The sequence below is a fragment of the Saccopteryx leptura genome, chromosome 2, assembly GCF_036850995.1.
Source record: "Saccopteryx leptura isolate mSacLep1 chromosome 2, mSacLep1_pri_phased_curated, whole genome shotgun sequence".
Lineage (NCBI taxonomy): Eukaryota > Metazoa > Chordata > Mammalia > Chiroptera > Emballonuridae > Saccopteryx > Saccopteryx leptura.
In genome coordinates, this window is record NC_089504.1 from 65,705,425 (window position 1) to 65,729,492 (window position 24,068).

Sequence of the window (24,068 nt, forward strand, 5' to 3'; positions counted from 1 at the left end):
CATTCTGGAAAAAGTCTGTTCACAGACATAAGTGCTGCCAAAGATGGTTGCCATTTTGAGTGCATGGTTCCTGAGATTAGGATATGTCTCAGAGGGGAGAGATGCAATTAGGCAAGCTGCTTGACTTGAATGCATCTTTCAGAGAGTCACAGCGGTGGGCCTCTTCTGTGGGAAGCCCACTGCTGCATGTTTCCCCTATTATAAGACACTTCATAAAAATAAGACAGCCCCCGTCTTTTGGGGGTAAAATTAATATAAGACAGGGTCTTATAATAGGGGAAACATGGTGTGTAGTAATGTAGGGGGAGACTTTTGGGCAAAGGGAGGTTATAGGGGCCATTATGTTGTTGTACATTTGGGAAAGTATGGGGGCCATTGTACTGTGTAGTAATGGTTATAGTGCTTTGCCTTTCTTCCTACTTCTATTGTTATTTCACACTGCTTCCGGTGATGTGGGGCAGACCGGATGTGCGTCATATGACGCACGAGCCGTGAAGCATGTGTTCCGCATTACCGGAAGTAGTATTATACTGAGCGAGGCGTGCTTTGCGGCACTGACCACCAATGAAAGAGGTGCCCCTTCTGGAAGTGTGGCAGGGGCCGGATAAATGGCCTCAGAGGGCCGCATGCGGCTTGCGGGCTGTAGTTTGGGGACCCCTGCTCCACATCTTTGCCAGCACTTATTGTGTGTTGTTTTGTTAATGAGTGCCATTCTGACAGGTGTGAGGTGATATCTCATTGTGGTTTTAATTTGCATTTCTCTGATGATTAGTGATGTGGAACATTTTCTTATATGCCTACTGGCCATCTGTATGTTCTCTTTGGAGAAGTGTCTGTTCAGTTCTTTTGCCCATTTGTAAATTGGATTGTTTACCTTCCTCGTGTTTAGTTTTAGAAGTTCTTTATAAATTTCAGTTATTAATCCCTTATCAGACGTATTGGTGAATATGTTCTCCTATTGTGTGGGTTGTCTTTTTATTTTGTTAATGGTGACTTTTGCTGTGCAAAACCTCTTTGTTTGATATAGTCCCATTTGTTTATTTTGCCCTTTATTTCACTTGCCCGTGGAGATAAATCAGCAAAAATATTGCTATGAGAGATATAAGAGAGTTTACTGCCTATGTTTTCTTCAAAGATGTTTATGGTTTCACGACTTACATGTAAGTCTTTTATCCATTTTGAGTTTATTTTTGTGAATGGTGTAAGTTGATGGTCTAGTTTCATTTTTTTGCATGTACCCGTCCAATTTTCCCAACACCATTTGTTAAAGAGACTGTCTTTATTCCATTGAATGCTTTTTTATCTCCTTTGTCAAATATCAGTTGTCCATAAAGCTGTGGGTTTATTTCTGGGTTCTCTGTTCTGTTCCATTGATCTGTATGCCTGTTCTTATGCCAGTACCAAGCTGTTTTGAGTACAATGGCCTTGTAGTATAACTTGATATCAGGAAGTGTGATACCACCCACTTTATTCTTCTTTTTCAAAATTGCTGAGGCTATTCATGTTCTTTTTGGTTCTATATAAATTTTTGGAATATTTCTTCTATATCTTTGAAGTATGCCATTGGTATTTTAATAGGAATTGCATTGAATTTATAGTTGCTTTGGGTAATATACACATTTTAATGATATCTATTCTTCCTATTCATGAACACAGTATATGCTTCCACTTCTTTATATATTTCTTGATTTCTTTTATCAATGTTTTATCATTTTTCAAGTACAAGCCTTTTACCTTCTTGGTTGAATTTACTCCTAAGTACTTTTTTATTATTGCAATAGTGAAAGGGATTATTTCCTTAATTTCTCTCTCAGACAGTTTATTGTTGGTGTATAAAAATGCCTCTGATTTCTGAATATTAATTTTATATCCTGCCACCTTGCCGAATTTATTTATCAGGTCTAGTAGTTTTTTGACTGAGACTTTAGGGTTTTCTATGTACAGTATCATGTCATCAGCAAATAATAATAGTTTTACTTCTTCTTTTCCAATTTGGATGCCTTTTATTTCCTCTTCTTGTCTGATTGCTGAGGCTAGGACTTCCAGAACTCTGTTGAACAAGACTGGTGAAAGGGGGCACCCCTACCTTGTACCTGATTTTAAGGGGATTGCTTTTAATTTTTGCCCATTGAGTATGATATTGGCTGTGGGTTTGTCATAGATAGCCTTTATCACGTTGAAGTATGTTCTCTGTATTCCCACTTTGCTGAGTTTTGATCATAAATGGGTGCTGGATTTTATCAAATGCTTTTTCTGCATCTATTGATATTATCATATCATTCTTATCCTTCCTTTTGTTTATGTGATGAATCACATTTATTGATTTGTGAATATTGTACCAGCTTTGCCTCCTCAGAATAAATCCCACTTGATCATGAAATATAATATTTATTTATTTATTTGTATTTTTCTAAAGCTGGAAAAGGGGAGAGACAGTCAGACAGACTCCCGCATGCGCCCGACTGGGATCCACCCGGCACGCCCACCAGGGGGCGATGCTCTGCCCATCCGGGGCGTCACTCTGTCGTGACCAGAGCCACTCTAGCACCTGGGGCAGAGGCCAAGGAGCCATCCCCAGTGCCCGGGCCATCTTTTGCTCCAATGGAGCCTCAGCTGTGGGAGGGGAAGAGAGAGACAGAGAGGAAGGAGAGGGGGAGGGGTGGAGAAGCAGATGGGCACCTCTCCTGTGTGCCCTGGCCAGGAATCGAACCCGGGACTCCTGCATGCCAGGCTGATGCTCTACCACTGAGCCAACCGGCCAGGGCTTGGGTCCTGTTTTCTTATCCATGCAGCTACCCTATGTCTTTTGATTGGAGCATTTAATCCATTTTCATTAAGATTATTATTGACATGTACTTATTTGTTGCAGTTTTATTCTTTAAATATTCACTCCTCGATTTCTTTTTGTTTCTTTGCTCTTTTTATAGCAGGATCCTTAACATTTTTTGCAGTACTGGTTTGGTTGTAATGAATTCCTTGAGTTATTTTTTTGTCCTGGAAGCTTTTTATTTCTCCTTCAATTTTATTTATTTATTCCCAAAGTTAGAAGCAGGGAGGCAGTCAGACAGACTCCCGCATGTGCCTGACCAGGATCCATGTGGCATGCCCACCAGGGGGTGATGCTCTGCCCATAGGGGGCATTGCTCTGTTGTGACTGGTGCCATTCTAGCACCTGAAGTGGAGGCCATGGAGCCATCTTCAGCACCTGGGCCAACTATGCTCCAATAGAGCCTTGGCTGCAGGAGGGGAAAGGAGAGACAAAGAGAGAGAAGAGGGAGAAGGGTGGAGAAGCAGATGGGCGCTTCTCCTGTGTGCCCTGGCCAGGAATAGAACCCAGGATATTCACACACCAGGTTGATGCTCTACTGCTGAGCCGACTGGCCAGGGCCTCCTTCAATTTTAAACAATAGCCTTGCTGGATAAAGAAGTCTTGGTTGTAGGCTCTTGTTTTGCATTACTTTAAATATTTCTTGCCATTCCCTTCTGGCTTCAAGTGTTTCTGTTGAAAAATTGATGTCATCCTTATGGGGGCTTCTCTGTAGGTAATTATCTGCTTTTCTCTTGCAGTTTTTAGTATTCTTTCTCTGTCCCTTAAGTTTGGTGTTTTAATTATGATGTGTCTCGGTGTAGGTCACCTTGGATTTCTCTTTAATGGGACTTTCTGTGCTTCTTGAACTTGTGTGACTTTTTTCTTCATCAATTTAGAAAAATTTTCAGCTATATTTCTTCAAACAGGTTCTCTATCCCTTATTCGTTCTCTTCTCCTTCAGGAATCCCCTATGATGATGTTTGTGTTGTTTCTCTTCATGTTGTCATAGAGGTCTCTTAGAATTTCTTTCGTCTTTTTGCACCTTTTTTATTTTGCTGCTTTACTTTTGTGCTTATGTTTATCTTGTCTTCTAAATCGCTGATTCAATTGTCCACTTCCTTCAGCCTGCTGTTGATTTCTTCTAGTGCCCCCTTCATTTCTGATATTGTATTTGTCATTTCTGACTGGTTCTTTTTTTATGATTTCAATGTCTTTTTTGATGCTTGCTATCTCTTTATTTAGGTGTTTATTATGACCATCCAGTGTTGCTCTAAGATCCTTGAGCATCCTAAAAATCATTATTTTAAATTCTGCATCTCATAATTTGGTTACTTCCATTTAATTTAGTTCTTTTTCTGGGAATATCTTTTGTTGATTTATTTGGATTGCATTTCTCTGCCTTCCCATTTTGTCTGTGTATTAGATAGAAACTACTATTTGTAGTTTCTTCATGAGAGATATGGTCTCAGTAGTACTGAACTCCAGACCACCTGTTTTTTTTTTGTTGTTGTTGTTCTAGGAATGCTTCTTGAGGGTGCTATTTTCCCTCCTGTTTTCTGTGAGTATAGAATGCAGTTGGACTATTTGTGGTCACTGTTATTTCTTCAGGCTGGCTGGCTCTACGAATCAACCTTGATCATGTGTATGTTGGGCTTATTCATTTTCCACAGTACCTGGTGCCTGCTAGACTCTTCCTTTGAATGTGCTGCTTGTGTAGCTAGCTGAGTCTAGGGTTGTTGCTGTCTGCCACCCACTACCAGTTGTGTTGGTTCTAAATCTTCTTGGGTTGGTGTTGGCTGTTGTTTGTAACCTGCTGTGGGCTACTTGTCTGCAGCTACAGCTCTTTTCACTGTTTGTGTCTTTGTTTTCTGTGCCTGGGTAGTATGGGAGGGGCCAACCTGTGCATAAGGATCAGCTTCCTCCTGCTTAGAGATGGCAGCAACTCCACAAAAGCCCTAAGCTCCATAAAATTTGCCTCCACTTTTCAGCTGCTCGACCTCCTCTTGCAGCTTTCTAGTCTTCCCACAGTGTCATCTGTAGAAAGATTGTAATGTGGGTCCAGACTGACCTCACCCAACCAACGCCTCTTCAGCCTGCAAGCTTGTTAGTGTAGGGCAGCTGAGGTTGGGAATCCAATGTTAGTGAGACCCCCTACTTCAGAGGTCTCTTGGTCAGCAGCTTAGTAAAGGGAATGTGGCCCCTACTCCAGAGCCTAAACCCTCAGCCACTGATGGATACTGAATTTTATTTTTCCCCAACATGGTGAGCAGCAGTTCAGGTTAAAGTGGGGCTGACAGTCTCCTCTGCAGAAGTTCTTACAGCTGGTGAGGCCCTGGTGTCTTGGAGGAATGCTGAGAGAGTATTCTCCCAGAGTTGACTGTGCCCCTGCAGAAAGTAGCTAAGCCCCTTGACCAGATCCAACACTAGGCTCACTGGGACCCACACTTTAAATGTCCATGCTCTAAGCCTCTCTACCTTCCCCCAGTGGAATCTAGCCCAGCAGGCAGGATATGCAGCACCCAGGCCGGCTGACTGTAAAGCTCCACCCTATCCAATGCACATGAGCCACTGTGCCAGTGCTGATCATAGAGAGTAGAACTCACCTCACCTGGGCCAGGTGTGATGAGCCCTTCCTTTGGATACCACTCTAGCGAGGGTCCTAAACTGATGCTCTCCACAGCTAGGCACTGGATGTGCCAGTCCTGGGCCTCTCTGGAAGGAACCCAGCACATACCAGTGGGAGACACTGCCTGTGACTTGCCCTCAGCAACCTTCTTGGAGCTCCAAGCAATCCAGAGTTTGTGGCTGCCTCTGCTGGGCCCAAGTGCACATGGAAATACCAACCTGCACACATAGGCTGGTTTTTACCTATGCTGGTCCTGGAAAAAGGTTCACTGAGTCCCACCTCCTGTAGCCCCTGTCTGCTTGCTGGCTGCTTGTTGGGCTCAGCCACTGAAGAAAACTCTACTAGAGTCTGGAGCCTGCAGCAATTCAGGGATTAGGAAGGGTAGTGGGTGTGGATCCCCCCACCCCTGCCCTAGGTGTCAGTTTGTCCAGACTTTTTCCACAAACCTCAGTGTGGCTCCAGGAGTCTGGTGGGTGTGGCCTCTGAAACCCAGAGGTGTAGTCTGCGTGCCCTCTGGACAATTTCCACTGAGTCTTCTGTGAGGTGGAATTATCAGTTTTAGAGCTTGGGGGCGGGGGAAGTTCCAGCCTTAACACCAGAAAACTGAGTCACTGATGTGTCCCTGCCTCCTGGCTTCTCAGCATGACCCAGTCACCATGACTGGAGCAGGAGGTACTCCCGAGGGTGGAGCAATTGCTTCTCCTTAGACTAGTTCCACTTAGAGGGGACTGCTCCATTCAAGAAAGATGGCGACTGCAGTGTTGGAGAATGACTCAACACAGGGGTTCTGGTGGCTGTGCCCCACAGTGTCTCTCCCTGGGCCTCCAACTTTACACTCTCCTCATGCAACTCTAGTCCTCTCAGCTCTCCCCTGCCAGAACCCCGAATAAGTGGCTGTGAATGAGATTTTCTGTTCAGGCCCTTTATGATGGAGCCTGCATCTCCGAGAGTTTCGTCTTTCTCTAGACAGAAGCCAGGCTCTTTGGCTCTATTCACAGCTAAATGCTATGTGGGCACCTCTTCTAGGTTCTGGGCCTTAGGACCCACACCTCTCAGGGTGACCCTCCTTGCAGTGAGAGTACCTTTGGACCCTCAGCTGCTGTTTGCTTCTGAGAGTGGGTAGCCCTTTCCACGTCTCCGCCCTTCCTACCAGTCTCGGTGTGGCTTATTCTGTGATCCTTGGTTATAGACTCCTCTGTAAAATGCTTGAGCGCAGATTATCATCTGTCCCTACACCATTGTGCTCAGAGCTCATCTTCCTGGGGAGACTCTCCTTGTGGGTAAATTGTCTCTCACCTTCCTGCATTTTGATGGCCCTCACTGATCCCTGGCTCACCTGCATTGGAAGTCCCTTGATATTCCCCAAGTCAACTAACCTCTGATGCTCCCTCCAACAGAGGCAGCCGAGAAAAGGAAGGCTTTATCATCTCAGGTTGTGCTTTCTCACCTAACAGAAATCCAATAAACAAAAAATTATTAGTGATGTCAGTACAGAAAGCCCTCCCCATACTGTGCTCCTGTGTGGCTTTTCTGCACTGTGAGGGGCCTGGTGCTGGACAAACCCAAAGCTGCCCAGAAGTTCTTCTGATCCTCCCTGCAAGCAAAGGCCTTCTCTAGCACATAGGATCTGCAGCTCTTCACAAAAGAATTTCTTTCCACACTGTAGCTTCTGCCTCTGATCAAGTTTACACTGAACCAGAAGTCTCTTATGTGGCACATGTCATTGTATTGTTGTGGACCAGCTGGTATTCCCTGTGGCTCAGCTAGGTACAAAGTTATCTTTCAAGACTGGATCATGCAAGTGACAGGAGTGAGCCTTTGGGTGTAAGGATCTGCTTTGGGAGCTCTCACCAATGACACTCTCACAGAAACACCCTGCTCAGAACAGGCAGCCTCCTTATGGGCAGCTGTGTTAGGCATGCTCACAGGGTTACCAGCTGCAAGCACTTTGCCTGATTGGTACATGAGTGCATGGCTGCGCCACATGTGTATGGCCTATACAAGGCTATGGGTGCTTGTGCTCGAGGAACAGTGGGGATTGCAGATGCGCGGATTGCTTGCCCACCACTGTGAGGGGCCATTTTGCCGTTTGTTTGCCTGAGAAGAGGTTTCCCCTGCTTGTGTGCTTGTCCACTGTTGTGAGACTTTATTAAACAGAATGGCCCAATGCTTTCCAGCTCCACAGTTTCTCTACTGTCTGCCTGAATCCAATGTGGACCTACATGGCCTTGGCCACCTGCATTGCAGCCCCTCACAGTGGTGGGCAGGCAACCCGCCATCCACAATCCCCCATCTCTCTCGAGCGCAAGCACCCATAGCCTTATATAGGCTATACACATGTGGCACTGCTACACACTCATGCACCAGTCAGGCAAAGTGCTTTAAGTTGGTACCATCAAGCAAGTCTAACACAGCTGCCCCACATTCCAATCCTTTAGGGTTGCTCACATGACGTCAAACAGATACTACAGCAATAGCAAAAGTTACACAATAATTACAAAAGTGTTCCTCACAGTGTCTCCCTGAGCACTTTGCCCAAGGTGCACACTGAAGGCCCTTCTCTAGCCCCCTACTCCATGGTAGGTGGGAGGGCCAGTATATTGCAGGTCTGTGTCCATGAAAACCTTAAAGTGTCCTTGGTGCATCTCTCCAACTGGATGAGAGCAGCTTCCTGATGCAGGAAGGCGTCCACTGGAGCTGTGCCCCCATCAGGGTCTCTCATATTGTCCAAAGGTGGCATGTCCAACCAAAAAGGGAGCTGAAGCCCCCCTCTGGTTGTAGTCCAAGAGTTAATCCATGATAGACAGCCCAGCTATCTGTGCAAAATCACCAAGGTAAAGGTCCATTATAGGCAACTAGGTTCGCATAGGGCCTCAGGCCTCCCCCCTCATCCTGTAGTCATAGTAGCTCTGAAGATGCTGCCCAAGGAGGAGCATGTGGCAACAGTGGCCAACACCTCCACCTCTGCTCCAGAGAGCATGATGCCATTCACCCCTATATCCCAAAATTGCAGCAAGCCTGCCAGGGGCTCAGTAGGTACTCTTTGCTGCTGGGTTTTTACCTTCTGGACAACCGCTGGCCAAGCTCTGAGTGTGTGGATGGCAGCTTCAGCCTGAGCCTCCTCATCCTCAGAAGAGGAGCTGGAAACGCCTGCTCCTGCCAACTCAGAGCCACTCTGCAGGCACAGCTCTATCTTTGGCTCCTGTGGCTGCCAGCTCTCGGCCTGAAGCAGAACCTACAGTTCCTCCAACAACTGCCACTGCCAACATTCAACTTCCAGGGCAAACTGCAACTCACAAACCCATTCAGCCTCCTTTTCCAGCGCTTGCTCCAATTCAAGCCATTGCTGCCACTGAGTTTGCAGCTTATTCTGGAGCTCTCAACCTCAGGCAGCCTCTTGCAGGGCTGTAAAAAAACACCCAGCCCACAGTCCCCAAAAGGACAGCCATGGGGAGCCATAACAATTACCAGTCCTCTACCCAACCCCTCAAGGGTGGCTGCAGTTCCATACCCATCTGCTCCAAATCCTTCCCACTACACCAGATGTAATGCTGGTGGCCAAGGCCAGGCAGGTACACATTAGATTCAGGCAGATGATAGAGAAACTGCAGAGCCAGAAAGCATCAGGGCCATTCCGTTTAATAAAGTCTCACAATGGCAGACAAACACACAGGCAGGGAAAACCTCTTCTCCAGCACACAAACAGCAAGAATGGCCCCTCATAATGGCAGGCAGGCAACCCACCATCCACAATTCCGCATCTCTTTTGAGTGCAAGCAACCCATAGCCTTATATAGACCATGCACATGTGATGCTACTACACACTCACACATCAATCAGGCAAAGTACTTACAGCCAGAACCAGCAAGCAAGCCTAACAGAGCTGCCCCACAGTGCTCCTGTTAGCTGTTTTCTCCTTTATTTTCTCAGAAACCAGGATTGTGGAAAGGTTCGTCTTCTATGTAGTAAGCAATAGAACCCAAAGTTTTGGGGTCAGTCAGGATAGAAAAATCTAAAATTTTACCTTGAAATGCAGATATCAGTAATTCTCTCCTCCAATTTTCTTCTTGACTTAAAGCTTTTCTTGGGTAATCTGGCCTAGCATAGATACTGGAAGACTGGCAAAATGCAGAAACTCACAAGTGTGTTCTCCTCAGAAGACATTTTAGTAAATAAGAGCTGTGCCTGGGATTTCCCATGGTCCTTTTAATTGGGCATTTTTAGCTTACATCAAATCACTCTGCACTTCAAATTCATTTAAATAGCTTCCCTGAGGAACTTTAACCATAATCCCTTGAATATTGTACTTGTATTCAAAATACAAATATTTGCTTCATTAAGGATTTTCTAAGTGCATAAATGAATGCATGGGTGATTTTCTAAAGTCTTTTAATAAGACATTTTACTTCCATGCCCTGTTGCTTGCTTAGAGCAATGCACAAACTAAACATCTTATATGTATTATCTACATAATGACTCTATGAGGTAGATAATATTTACCTTCTTTTTTCTGATTTATAACCAATGTTCAAAAATGTTAAGTGAGGCCCTGGCCGGTTGGCTCAGTGGTAGAGCATTGGCCTGGCGTGCAGGAGTCCCGGGTTCGATTCCTGGCCAGGGCACACAAGAGAAGCGCCCATCTGCTTCTCCACCCCTCCCCCTCTTCTTCCTCTCTGTCTCTCTCTTCCCCTCCTGTAGCCAAGGCTCCATTGGAGCAAAGTTGGCCTGGGTGCTGAGGATGGCTCTGTGGCCTCTGCCTCAGGCGCTAGAATGGCTCTGGTTGCAACAGAGTGATGCCTCAAATGGGCAGAGCATCGCCCCCTGGTGGGCGTGCCGGGTGGATCCCAGTTGGGCGCATGCGGGAGTCTGTCTGACTGCCTCCCTGTTTCCAACCTCAGAAAAATACAAAAAAAAAAAAATGTTAAGTGACTTGCCTAAGGCAACTTCCATAATATATCCAGAATTTAATCATTTGTCACCACTTGAGTGAGCTCATGTTGTATTTAGTTCATTGTCATTCTGAACCACTTCCTGTCCCTTCTGCTGTTTTAGTCTGCCTCTACTGATCTCAGTATTCCAGAACTTTCCACCTCATGTGGTGCAAAAGAGTTATAGGTATGTGAACATACAATCTTCTCAGGCTTTTTGGGAGCCAGAACCCCCATTAGTCTGTGTTGGATTTGCATTGCTTTTTCTACTTACTCCAGGCAGCTGTGTAAATGTTGTTTTCTGTGTTAAGTGGAAAACTTTGGCAGGAACTGCTTTAAGCAATCATGTAGATAATTTAACTTCTCAAGTGTCTTACTGTTAAGTAAGACAAGAAGGGTACACAAAAGAGAAGTTAAAAACAAAAAAAAATTTTTTTTAAAGTTTCACAGAGCTAAATTTTCTTAGGAATGAAGTTGAGTAAATATTTAATATGTTGTAAAACATCAACAAAGCTATAATAATTAAAATACAGTGGTATTGGTACAAAAGTAGGCAGATCAGATTGGCTTTTTCTTTCTATTTTTTTGTAGCTGATTTCAAGTTTACAATACATTATTTTAACTACAGTCACCATACTGTTTATTAAATTCACAGAACTTATTCATTTTACAACTGTAAGTTTATATCCTTTGACCAACATTCCTCCTTCCTCATTTCCCCATCTCCATCCCCTGGCAACCATCATTCTACTCTCTGCTTCTGAGTTTGAATTTTTTAGGTCCCACATATAGGGGAGATCATGCAGCATTTGTCTTTCTATGGCTTATTTCACATAGTATAATATTCTTAAAGTTCATCCATGTTGTTGTCTATGACAGGATTTCTTTTTTTATTGGCTGAATAACATTTGTGTGTGTGTGTGTGTGTGTGTTTGAATTGTTTCCTTTGCAGAAGCTTTTTATTTTTTCAGATACTTTTTAGTTTGATGTAGTTCTACTTACTGATTTTTGCTTTTGTAGCCTGTGCTTTTGGTTTCATATCCAAAAAATTGCTGCCAATACTAAAATCAAGGAAGTTTTCCCCTATGTTTTCTTATAGGAGTTTTATGGTTTGGGATCTTATTCTTAAGTTTTTAATACATTTTCAGTTGATTTTTGTGTATAATATAAGATATGGGTCTATTTTCTTTCTTTTACATCTGGATAGCCAGTTTTTACAATACTATTTACTAAAGAGACTATCTTTTCCCCTTCCTGTGTTCTTGGTGCCCTTGTTGAAAATTTGTTGACCATATATGTTTGGGTTTGTTTCTGGGCTCTCTATTCTGTTCCACTGATCTATAAGTTTGTTTTTATTCCAGATCAGAGTGTTCCTAATTGGAGTAGAAAATAATGCATTCACTAATCATCAGCTGTATATCACTTATTGAAGGGATTATACATCTGTGTTAATAAAGATACTGTGCCTGGCATAGCAGCTGTTATTAGGCTACTACTTGGTTGAGCTTGCTGTAGTTATAATCATTCTTCAGAATCTAGCCAGTTTTTGCAGAGGACAGACTGATGATTCAATGAAGATATGATAGAGACCATTACCATTGTGTCTTTTAGGCCTTTAAAAGTGGCACTAATATCTATCAGAGCCCTCCCCCTCAAGGATGTAATGCTCTTTGTTATAATTTAATTAATAGCTTTGACAGGGGGGAAAAGACAGTTTTAAAAGTTTTTACATCATTTTCCTATTATCATTACTCTTCTCTCTTAAGTCAAAGACCTAATGTGAGGCCATCACATGCCAAAATATACAAATTTTAATTACACCCTTGGTGGGGGTCTAGGAAAATGTTAATTAAATGGGCCCCACATGAGCTGGACTTTATCATAACTATTACTTGGCTCCCTTAAGTCTTCTCTATCAAAGGACCATAATGACATTTTGTGTCTCTGGTTATTAATGTTAATTAAGATCCTGTATCTAATGGTTCCCAAAATGTTTGGGCATTTATTTTTCCCCAGTGTACACAGTCACTTGACTAAATGGTCATAAGGAAGAACTTAAAAAATCATTATAGGTGATGTCAGAGTAATGACAGCATGAGAGATACTTCTGATCTCTCCTCTTGAAATTTCAACAAACTGAACAACTATAGCACAGTGAAGGAACTCCAGCTGGGCTCACAGGCATGCCTGAAAGATCCATGCACCAAATAAACTAAAGGTGGGACAGGTTCAAAAGGAGGGCAGAAAATAAAATGCATTCATGGTGAGCTCTGGAGAGGAGACAAATCCGGAGTGACTGTTTTTTTGTTGTTGTTTTGTTTGGTTTTGTTTTTTCTCTACTGAACTTTGGGGAGGAAGGGAACTCAGGCTGTTTGTATTTTGTCTGAGGGGTACATAAAGGGAAACCCAGGGTGACTGGGCCTTCTTCTGCCAGAAGGAGTGGTGAAATGGAGGGACAGAGGGGGAGATAAAACAAGGTGGCCAGACAGCAAGGTCATGACCAGTGTTTTCACTGTCTGCCTGCAGCCCACACTCAGCAGAACAGAGAAAACTAAGGTGAGGCCCCTAGCCTCCCAGATCCTGCCTCCCTCACCTCATGGTATAAAGAGTGGCAGAAACAAACCTCATGGCTAGTTCTCAAGAATCACTCTCTCCCTGAAGAACAGAGGTGTCTGCATCTGATCCCCAGGAATGTTGCATAGGGAAGAGCACCCAGAGGTTTGAGATTACCATTGCTAGAGCTGGAAAGCAGAAGCCATAAAGCCCTCACAACACACCCCACCCACCAACACGACTGTGGCCCTGCCTACATTATTGTGATGGCAACATCTTAGCAAAGTACAGCCCAGGAACTTTACAGAGCTAAAACTTGTAATACAGCAACAACTACTGAAAGAAGTTCCCAAAATCAAAATGATTTTTCCTTTCCTTTTTTTAAATTCATTTTTCTCTTTTGAATTTCATATTCTTTAATTTTTACATTTTTATTCTTATTTTTATAGGTGCTTTTGTTTTTTGTTTGTTGTTGTTTTCAATCTCTTTTCCCTATGGTTTTTCTTCCTTACTTGTCATAATATTTTATATTTTTATTATATTTTTAAAATTTTTCATTATTTTAGCTGGGTTTTTTTTTATTTTTATTTTTTTTGGTTAGGATTAACAATACCACTCTCAAATGCCATCAGGAAAGAAGAAATCAAATACCATGGCTACACAAGACAGAAATGCAGTTCAGAAAGAAAATAAAAAAATCTCCAGAAAAAACTCTCAATCACATGGAAACCTTGGAGTTAAATGATAAAGAATTCAAAATTGAAGTTCTGAAAATACTCAATGAGATGCAAGAAAACACCAATAGAAAACACCAATAGACAACTTAATGAGCTCAGAAACAAATTAATGAACAAAATAAATACCTCACCAAGGAGATTGAAACTTTAAAAACAGAGATGAAGAACTCAAGATGAAAACTGAGGTAGCAAGTTTATCTAATAAATTATGCCAGATAGAGGAAAGAATCAGTGACATTGAAGAGAGGCAACTAGAGATGCTACAGAGAGAAGAGAAGAGAGACTCATTAAAAAACTGATTGAGCTATAGGTCCTGGCCGGTTGGCTCAGTGGTACAGCGTTGGCCTGTCATGCAGGAGTCCTGGGTTTGATTCCGGCCAGGGCACACAGGAGAAGTGCCCATCTGCTTCTCCACTCCTCCCCCTCTCCTTCCTCTCTGTCTCTCTCTTCCCCTCCCGCAGCCAAGGCTCTACTGGAGCACAGTTTGCTCGGGCGCTGAGGGTGGCTCTGTGGCCTCTGCCTCAGGCACTAGAATGGCTCTGAGTTGCAACGGAGCGACATCCCAGATGGGCAGAGCATCGCCTCCTGGTGGGCGTGCCGGGTGGATCCCGGTCGGGTGCATGCGGGTGTCTGTCTGACTGCCTCCCCGTTTCCAACTTCAGAAAAATACAAAAAAAAAAAAACCCCAAAAAACAAAAAACAAAAACTGAATGAGCTATAAAAGAATTGTCTGACTCCATCAGAAAGAGTAATATAAGAATAATGGATATATTAAAACAAAAAGAGAGGGAAAAAGGAATGGAGAGCCTATTCAAACAAATAATTGATGAGAATTTCCCAAGCCTATGGAAAATGTTACAGCCTCAAATCCAAGAAGCAAACAGAATGCCGAGTTACCACAACCCAAAAAGACTTATTCCAAGGCACATCATAATAAGATTGTCAAAAACCAATGACAAAGAGCTTGACCAGGCAGTGGTGCAGTGGATAGAGTGTTGGACTGGGATGTAGAGGACCCAGGTTCAAGACCCCAAGGTCGCCAGCTTGAGAGCGGGCTCATCTGGTTTGAGCAAAGACTCACCAGCTTGGACTCAAGGTCGCTGGCTTGAGCAAGGGGTTACTCCATCTGCTGTAGCCCCACGGTCAAGGCACATAAGAGAAAGCAATCAATAAACAACTAAGGTGCCTAACGAAAAACTGATGATTGATGCTTCTCATCTCTCTCCATTCCTGTCTGTTTGTCCCTATCTATCTCTCTCTCTGACTCTCTCTTTGTTTCTGAAAAAAACCCACAAAAACAATGACAAAGAAAGAATTCTCAAGGCAGCTAGGGAAAAGAAGATCATAACATTTAAAAGAAAGCCCATTAGGTTATCATCAGACTTTTCAGCAGAACTCTACAAGCCAGAAGAGAGTGGAGACAAACTTTCCAAGTACTGAAAGAGAGGAATTATCAGCCAAGAATACTATATCCATCAAAGTTATCTTTCAAATATGAAGGAAAAATAAAAACTTTTCCAGAAATACAGAAGCTGAGGGAATTTATCACCAGAAAGCCCCTACTGCTGGAAATACTCAATGAGGTTATTTGACAAGGCACAAAGAACAAAAGAAATCAAAACTACAAGTAAAAGCTCCAACATGTTCACAATGAAAACAAGAATAATCTGTGATAACAATAACATAAAAAGTGAGAGAATAAAGATGTGCAGTAGCAAAGGAGAATGAAATGCAGAAGCACTCATAAGACAAAGGACTCTAATATACATGAAAATTTGTCTCTTAACTTAATGGTAACCACTCATAAAAAAGCCACTTCTGAAACACATAGCTTAAAAAAAGAAGAAACAGGGAAAAGAAGTATGGAATACCACTACACAAAAACAACTGACAGAAATACAAAAGAACTGAACGAGATGCAGAGCTACCAAAAAACAAAACATAAAATGGCTATAGGAAGTTCTTAAGCGTCAATAATGACCTGAAACTTAAATGGACTTAACTCACCAATAAAGAGATATGAAGTAGTGGATTAGATCAAAAAGCTAAACCCAACCACATGCTGCTTTCAAGAGACACATCTAGCCTGATCAGGCCATGGCACAGTGGATAGAGCATCTGCCTGGGATGCTGAAGACCCAAGTTCAAAGCCCCAAGGTCACTGGCATGAGTGTAGGCTCATCTGGATTGAGCACAGGATTGCTGACTTGAATGTGGAGTCATTGGCATAAACTCAAAGATTGCTGGCTTACAGCTCAAGGTTGCTGGCTTGAGCAAGGAGTCACTGGCTTGGCTGGAGCACCCTGGTCAAAGCACATAAGAAAAAGTAATTAATGAACAAATAAGGTGCCACAACGAAGAATTAATGCTTCTCAGTGCTCTCCTTTCTTATCTGTCTGTCCTTATCTGCCCCTTTCTCTGTCTTTCTCTCTGTCCCTGTCTCTCTTGCTAATAAAGAGAGAAAGAGCGAGAGAGACACATGTAAGCTGCAAGGACAAAAGTAAACTCAAGGTGAAAGGTTGGAGAATGATTTTCCAAGCAAATAACACCCAAAGAAAAGCAGGTATAGCCATACTCATATCTGACAATGCTGACATCAAGACAAAAAAGGTAACCAGAGACAAAGATGGACATTTCATAATGATAAAGGGGATATTATATCAAGAAGACATAAAACTTTTTTAAAAAATTTTATTTATTTATTTATTCATTTTAGAGAGGAGAGAGAGTTAGAGTGAGTGAGTGAAAGAGAGAGAGAGAGAGAGAAAGGGGGGAGGAGCAGGAAGCATCAACTCCCATATATACCTTGACCAGGCAAGCCCAGGGTTTTGAACCGGTGATCTCAGCATTCCAGGTCAACGCTCTATCCACTGCGCCACCACAGGTCAGGCAACATATAAAACTTTTTTTATTTTTTTTATTTTTTATTTTTCTGAAGCTAGAAACAGGGAGAGACAGTCAGACAGACTCCCACATGCGCCCAACCGGGATCCACCCGGCACGCCCACCAGGGGCGACGCTCTGCCCACCAGGGGGCGATGCTCTGCCCCCCCGGGGCGTCGCTCTACCGCGACCAGAGCCACTCTAGCGCCTGGGGCAGAGGCCAAGGAGCCATCCCCAGCACCCGGGCCATCTTTGCTCCAATGGAGCTTTGGCTTCAGGAGGGGAAGAGAGAGACAGAGAGGAAGGGGGGGGGGGGTGGAGAAGCAAATGGGCGCTTCTCCTATGTGCCCTGGCCGGGAATTGAACCCGGGTCCCCCGCACACCAGGCCGACGCTCTACCGCTGAGCCAACCAGCCAGGGCCTAAAACTTTTTAATATATATGCACTGAACCAGGGAGCACCAAAATATATAAGACATCTACTAACTTATCTAAAAATAGGAGCAGACAAAAACACAATCATACTTGGAGATTTCAACATTCTATTGATGGCTTTAGTTAGATCATCCAAACAGAAAATTAATAAAGAAATATTGGACCGAATGAACATAATAGGCATTTAAAGGACATTTCATCCCAAAACATCAGATTGTACATTTTTCTCCAGTATGCATGGAGCATTCTCAAAAATAGACTATATAATGGCCACAAAATTAACATCAATAAATTCAGGAAAATTGAAATTATACCAAGCGTTTTTTTACCATAAGACTTTGAAATTAGAATTCAACTGTAAAAAGGCAGAAAAGAAACCCACAAAAATGTGGAAATTAAACAACATGATTCTAAAAACTGACTGATTCAAAGAAGAAATAAAAACAGATAAAAAGATACATACAGATAAATAAAAATGACAACATGACATATCAAAATATCTGGGATGCAGCAAAAACAGTAATAACAGGGAAGTTTATATCATTACAGGCTTATATCAAGAAACAAGAGAGATCCCAAGTAAACAACCTATCATCACATCTTAACTAGAAAAAGAAGAACAAAGGCAACCCAAAATCAGCAGAAGAAAAGAAATAGTAAAATTTAGAGCAGAACTAAATGAAATAAAGAAAACAACAACAAAAAAAACTATAGAAAAAATTAAGGCAACAAAGAGCTGGTTCTTTGAAAAGCTTAATAAAATCAGCAAACCACTAGCTAGACTCACTAAGGAAAAAAGAGAAAGGACTCATATAAACAAAATCCAAAATAAAAAAGGAGAAATTACTACAGACACCAGAGATATACAAAGGCTCATAGTAGAATACTATGAAAGATTATATGTCACCAAATTCAACAACCTAGAGAAAATGGATAAATTCCTAGAACTATACAATCTTCCTAGATTGAGTCACGAAGAAGTGGGAAACCTAAATAGACTTATAAGCAGGGAGAATATAGAAACAAATATCAAAAATCCCCCAAAATACAAGTGCAGGACTATATAGTTACACTAGTTAATTCTACCTAACATTCAAAGAAGATTTGATAACTATCCTTCTCAAAATCTTTAAAAAAATAGAAGAAGCAATAGTCCCTAACACATTTTATGAGGCCAACATAAACCTGATACCAAAACCTGGCAAGAACAATACCAAAAAAGAAAACTACAGACCAATATCTCTAATGAATACAGATGCAAAAATCCTAAACAAAATACGAGCACATTGAATACAACCACACATTAAAAAAATAATGTCACAATCAAGTAGGATTCATTCCAGGAGCACAAGGATAATTCAACATACAAAAATTGATCTATGTAATATACCACATCAACAAAAAAAGAACAAAAATCATATGATCCTATTAATAGATGCAGAAAAGGCATTCTATAAGATACAACATCTCTTTTTGTTTAAAACACTTAATAAAATGGGTATGGAAGGAAAGTAACTCAATATAATAAAGTCCATATATGACAAACCATCAGCTAATATCATACTAAATGGTGAAAAAATATTTTACTCTAAAATTAGGAACAAGACAAGGTTGCTCACTCTTTTCACTCTTATTCAACATATTTCTGGAAGTTTTAGCCAGATCAATCAGGCAAGAGAAGGAAATAAAAGGTATCCCTATTGGGAAAGAAGTAAAGGTATCACTTTTTTTATATGACATGATCCTGTATATAGAAAACCCCAAAGACTCCACCAAAAAACTATTAGAAACAATAAACCAATATAGTAAAGTCACAGAATGCAAAATCAATATACAAAAGTCCACTACTTTTATACATATATACCAACAATGAAACTTCAGAAAATGAACTCAAAAAAACAATTCATTTTATAATTGCAACAAAAATATAAAATACCTAGGAATAAACTTAACAAATGGGTTGTGAAAGACCTATATACTGAAAACTATAGAATATTATTGTAAAAGACACAATGAAAGGGAAAAATTGTATGTTTATGGATTGGAAGAATCAACATAGTTAAAATGGCCATATTACACAAAGCAACATAGAGATTCATTGCAATCCCCATCAAAATCCCAATGTCATTTTTTAAAGAAATAGAACAAAAATTACCAGGTATGTATGGAGCCATAAAAAACCCCTAATAGTCAAAGCAATCCTGAGGAAAAAGAATAAAGCCAAAGGTATCACATTATCTGACTTCAAATTATACTATAGAGTCACGATAATCAAAATAGCATGGTATTGGCAGACAAAACAGATACACAGGCCAATGGAACAGAATCGAGAGCACAGAAATAAAACCACACATATATGGACAAATCCTCTTCAACAAGGAGCCAAAAACACAAAATGGAGAAAAGAAAGCCTCTTCAATAAGTGGTGCTGGGAAAATAGGAAAGCCACATGCAAAAGAATAAAACTTGACTACACCTTATCCCCTGCACAAAAATTAATTCAAAATGGATCAAAGACCTAAATATAAAATCTGAAACAATAAACTACATAGAAGAAAACATAGGTACTAAGAGCTCATGGCCCTTGGTTGTAGAGAACAATTTATGAAACTGACCCCAGAGGCAAAGGAAGTAAAGGCAAAAATAAATGAATGAACCTGTATCAAACTAAAAAGCTTCGCATAGCAAAAGAAACTGACAACAAAACAAATAGGCAGCCAACCAAATGGGAAAGGATATTTTCAAACAACAGCTCCGATAAGGGTTTAATATCCAAAATATATAAAAAAACTCACAACGCTCACAACAAATAAGCAAACAGTCCAACTAAAAACTGGGGAGAGGACCTGAACAGACACTTCTCCTAAAAGGACATACAAATGGCCAACAGGTATATGAAAAGATGCTCATCTTCATGGGCTATTCAGGAAATGCAAATCAAAACTGCAATGAGATACTATCTCACACCTGGTCGATTGGTTATTATCAACAAAACAAGTAATAACAAGTGTTGGAGAGGCTCTGGGGAAAAGGAACCCTCATTCACTGCTGGTGGGAATGTAAATTAGTTACAACCATTATGGAAGAAAGTTTGGTGGTTCCTCAAAAAATTAATAATAGAATTACTATATGACCCAGTGATACCTCTACTAGGTATTTACCCCCAAAACTTGAAAACTATGGTATGTAAAAACACATGCATCCCCATGTTCATCACAGTATTATTCACGTTGGCCAAGACATAGAAACAACGAAAGTGTCCCTCGATAGAGGATTGGATAAAGAAGATATGGTACATGTGTACGATGGAATACTACTCAGCCATAAGAAATGATGGCATAGTGACATTTAAAACAACACAGATGGACCTTAAGAACATTATACTGAATGAAATAAGTAAATCAGAAAAAGCTAAGAACTGTATGATTTCAAACATAGGTGGTATATAAAACAGAGACCCATGGACATAGATAAAAGTGGAGTGGTTACCATAGGGATGGGAATATGGGGGAGGGGTGGAAAAGGAGAGAAGGGTGTAAAGAAGGATAAATATATGGTGATGGAAAACGATTTGACTCTGGGTGATGGGTATACAACATAAGCAACAGTTCAAATGCTATGGAAAAGTTTATCTGAAGCCTATGTACTCATATTGATCAATGTCACCCTGTTAAAATTAATTTTCTAAATAGAATTTTAAAAAATTATTATAGTAATTGCTATCATGTTTCAGTTTTTCCTCCTACGGACCTAGCCACATTTTTCAATTAATGGGGTCTAGATATAAAAATTGGCACAGGTCTAAGAACTGAGCAAAGCAAGATAATAAATCGGAGTTACTACTCTCAGCTTCATTGTCTTTTATGCTTGCCCTCCACCCCCGCTTTTGGTTACACAGTACTCGTTATGAATGCCTGCCAAAATAGCTGCCTATTTTTCCCCACAGGAATGCAAAACTCCATCATCTTTGCAACTTCCTGCAGATCAAACTTTCTTGACAACCCCCCTGATTTTGCTGGCCACTCTGATAATTGTGACTCCTTAGTGTTGGACTTTTGAGCACTATACACGTATCCTCTACTATTCAGGGGCCCCATTATCCCCACGGATATTAATGAACATAGCTCTGTGACTGAGCTCCTACTGTCAACCCAGGTATACAGAGGAGAGCTAACACTCAACTTAATGATCCTGGGAACTTCTGACCAGTGCATACCTAATAGCTTGGTGAATGACATGTTCTGAGCTGTTCCATGGTACATAATACTCTGAAGGTCTTCCTGGTTTCACATAATTTATTCATTTCAGCATGCCTACTTGTTTTAGCCTCCTTCCTTATTCTTCTATCTTCTGGGAAACTAAGGATTAGTCATCATTCTTTCTAACCTTCTAAGAGTCACTCTGTCAGCCAGTTTGCCTTATACTCTGGGGTCCTTGCAAAGATGTTAAATCTTGTATTCTAAGAAAGTGCCGCCAAGCCAATGAAATCTTGCTTACCCAGTTTTACATTCCAGGCCCCTTGATCAAGCACCCTCAACATACAAGCCCAGGGGAATTCCCTGGTACACATGCTAGCTAATTCTTGCAATTTATTTGGAATATGGTCTCTTCCCTTCTTATAGGACCAGCTTTACCAAACTAAGTTATTCTGAGATTTGAGAACCAACCTAGTGACTACCGGAGAAGATGAAGCAACTCCTTAAAGGGAAAATATGATTTTTAAAGAATGAAAGGACAGCCTGACCAGGCGGTGGCGCAGTGGATAGAGCATTGGACCGGGATGCGGAGGATCCAGGTTTGAGACCCCGAGGTCTCCAGCTTGAGCGCGGGCTCATCTGGCTTGAGCAAAAAGCTCACCAGCTTTTACTCAAGGTCGCTGGCTTGAGCAAGGGGTTACTCAGTCTGCTGAAGGCCTGCAGTCAAGGCACATGTAAAAAAGCAATCAATGAACAACTAAGGTGTTGCAACGAAAAACTGATGATTGATGCTTCTCATCTCTCTCCGTTCCTGTCTGTCTCTATCTATCCCTCTCTCTCTCTCAGTCCCTGTAAAAAAAAAAAAAAAAAGAAGAAGAATGAAAAGACAGGAATTTCAGCAGAGAAATTCTTAAAAAAAAATGAAAATGCTAAAACTAAAAAGTATAGCAACAATTTTTTAAAAAAATCACTGGATGGACTAAGACAATTGGATATGGCAGAAAAGTAAACTTGAAATCAGATTGATAGAAGTTATTCTATCTGAAGAAGAGGAAAAAAGTTAAAGACAAATAAATTATTTCAGGGAGCTATGGCACAACATCAAATGAGCTGACATATGTATAATTAGAGTGTTAGATGGAGAAGAGAGAATGGGCTAGCAAAATATTTTATGAAGTAATGGCCAAAAAATCTTAAGTTTGAATTTGAGAAAAACATCAACATCTAAATCCCACAAGTTCAGCAAACTTTTAGTAGGATAAAATACACATAATTGTGCATACACAGACACATATTTCTCCCCCCAACCCACCCTGGCAAATCATAAACTGCTAAAAGCAAAAACTAAAGAAAACATCTTAAAGTAGCTAGAGAAAAAAAGATACATTAACATACACGTTAGGTTCACTTCCATGACCCCTTACCAAAAAACCTCAGGTTAAACTTTAATCTGGTGCCAGGGCAGTTCTACTAACTCCTGATTTGAGCAAACAGGACTGATATTCTGTATCACCTCATCCAACTTCCCACTGGGACAACTTCCTCAGTAAGCAATCCCCTCACTCAACCTCCTAATTGAGCATATCCCCTCACCCTGCCCCCAAATTTCACACCAAAACTAGCCTCCTGACTAAACCCTGCTCACCAACCCTGTGAAAGCTTAAATCCCCAGAACCTCGGGGCTGATGCCATTTTGGACTCAGTCCATCTATTTGCAGACGCATAAGTAAATTTCTTATAAAACTCATCAGGCCTTGTATGTTCCTCTATTGGCAACCTAACAATACATGGGAACGAGAATATGAAAAACAGTGGTGTCCAAAGACAATGGAAGGAAATCTTTAAAATGCTAAAAGGAGAAAACCAAAATTCCATCAACTCAGGATTGTATAGCCATCAAATATCCTTCATAAAATAGAGTTGTGAACTTTTACCTTATACTGTATATAAAGATTAAGTTAAAATGGATCAAATACCTAAGCATAACATCTAAAATTACAAAACAGAAGAATACAGAGGGAAAAGTTTTCACGATACTGGATTTGGTGATATGCCACCACCAAAAGCAGTGCAACAAAAGAAAAAAATAGATAAATTGAAATTAATCAAACTTATAAGCTTTTGTGTATGAAAGAACAATCTCAAGAGATTGCAAAAAGACAACCCAGAGAATGGGAGAAAATATTTTCAAATCACATCTGATAATATATGATATCCAGAATATACTCAAAAGCAAATTCATAGAGACAGAAAAGTATAATAGGGCTGGAAGGAGGGGAAAATGGGAGTTATTGTTTAACTGGTACAGAGCTTTTGCTTGGTATGGTAAAGTTCTGAAAATGAATAGTGGTGATGTTTGCACAAAATTGTGAATATACTTAATGCTACTAAATTGTACACTATATATATATATATTTAAAATAGTAAATTTTATGTTCTAGATACTTAACCACAATATAAAAAAGTTTTAAAAAGTAAAAAGTTAGAGAGTGAAATAAATATCTTCAGGTAAATAAAATCTTCAAAAATTTATCATGCACTGTGCCTTATTATCGGTATTGCTTTATTTGATTCTCATACTAATTCTATGAAAATAAAATTTCTGCTGTAAAGATGAAGAAACCAAGTCTTAAAAGATTGACTTGCCCATGGATACATGAACAGACCAACAGTTATCAAAGGGGAGAGGGTTGGGGGTACTGGATGAGAGAAGATGGATTAGCCAAAAAATATAAATGCATAATTCATAGACACAGAAAACAATGTGGTGACGGCCAGAAGGAAAGGGAGCTGAGGGGCAGTGGAGGGAACAAAAGTTGGAAAAACAGGGATGGAAAGAGGCTTTGCTTGGTCCGGTGTGCAGATTATGTTCTATTGACTTCCGCACTTGAAACCTGTATGG

The 24,068-nt window shown here is 41.0% G+C and overlaps 1 protein-coding gene across 2 annotated transcripts in view; it reads right to left on the reverse strand.

Annotated features, from left to right (window-relative positions):
• Positions 1-24,068, reverse strand: part of RANBP6 (RAN binding protein 6) — a 101,587-nt gene that overhangs the window by 75,775 nt on the left and 1,744 nt on the right. The gene's annotated exons all lie outside the window — the stretch shown is intronic.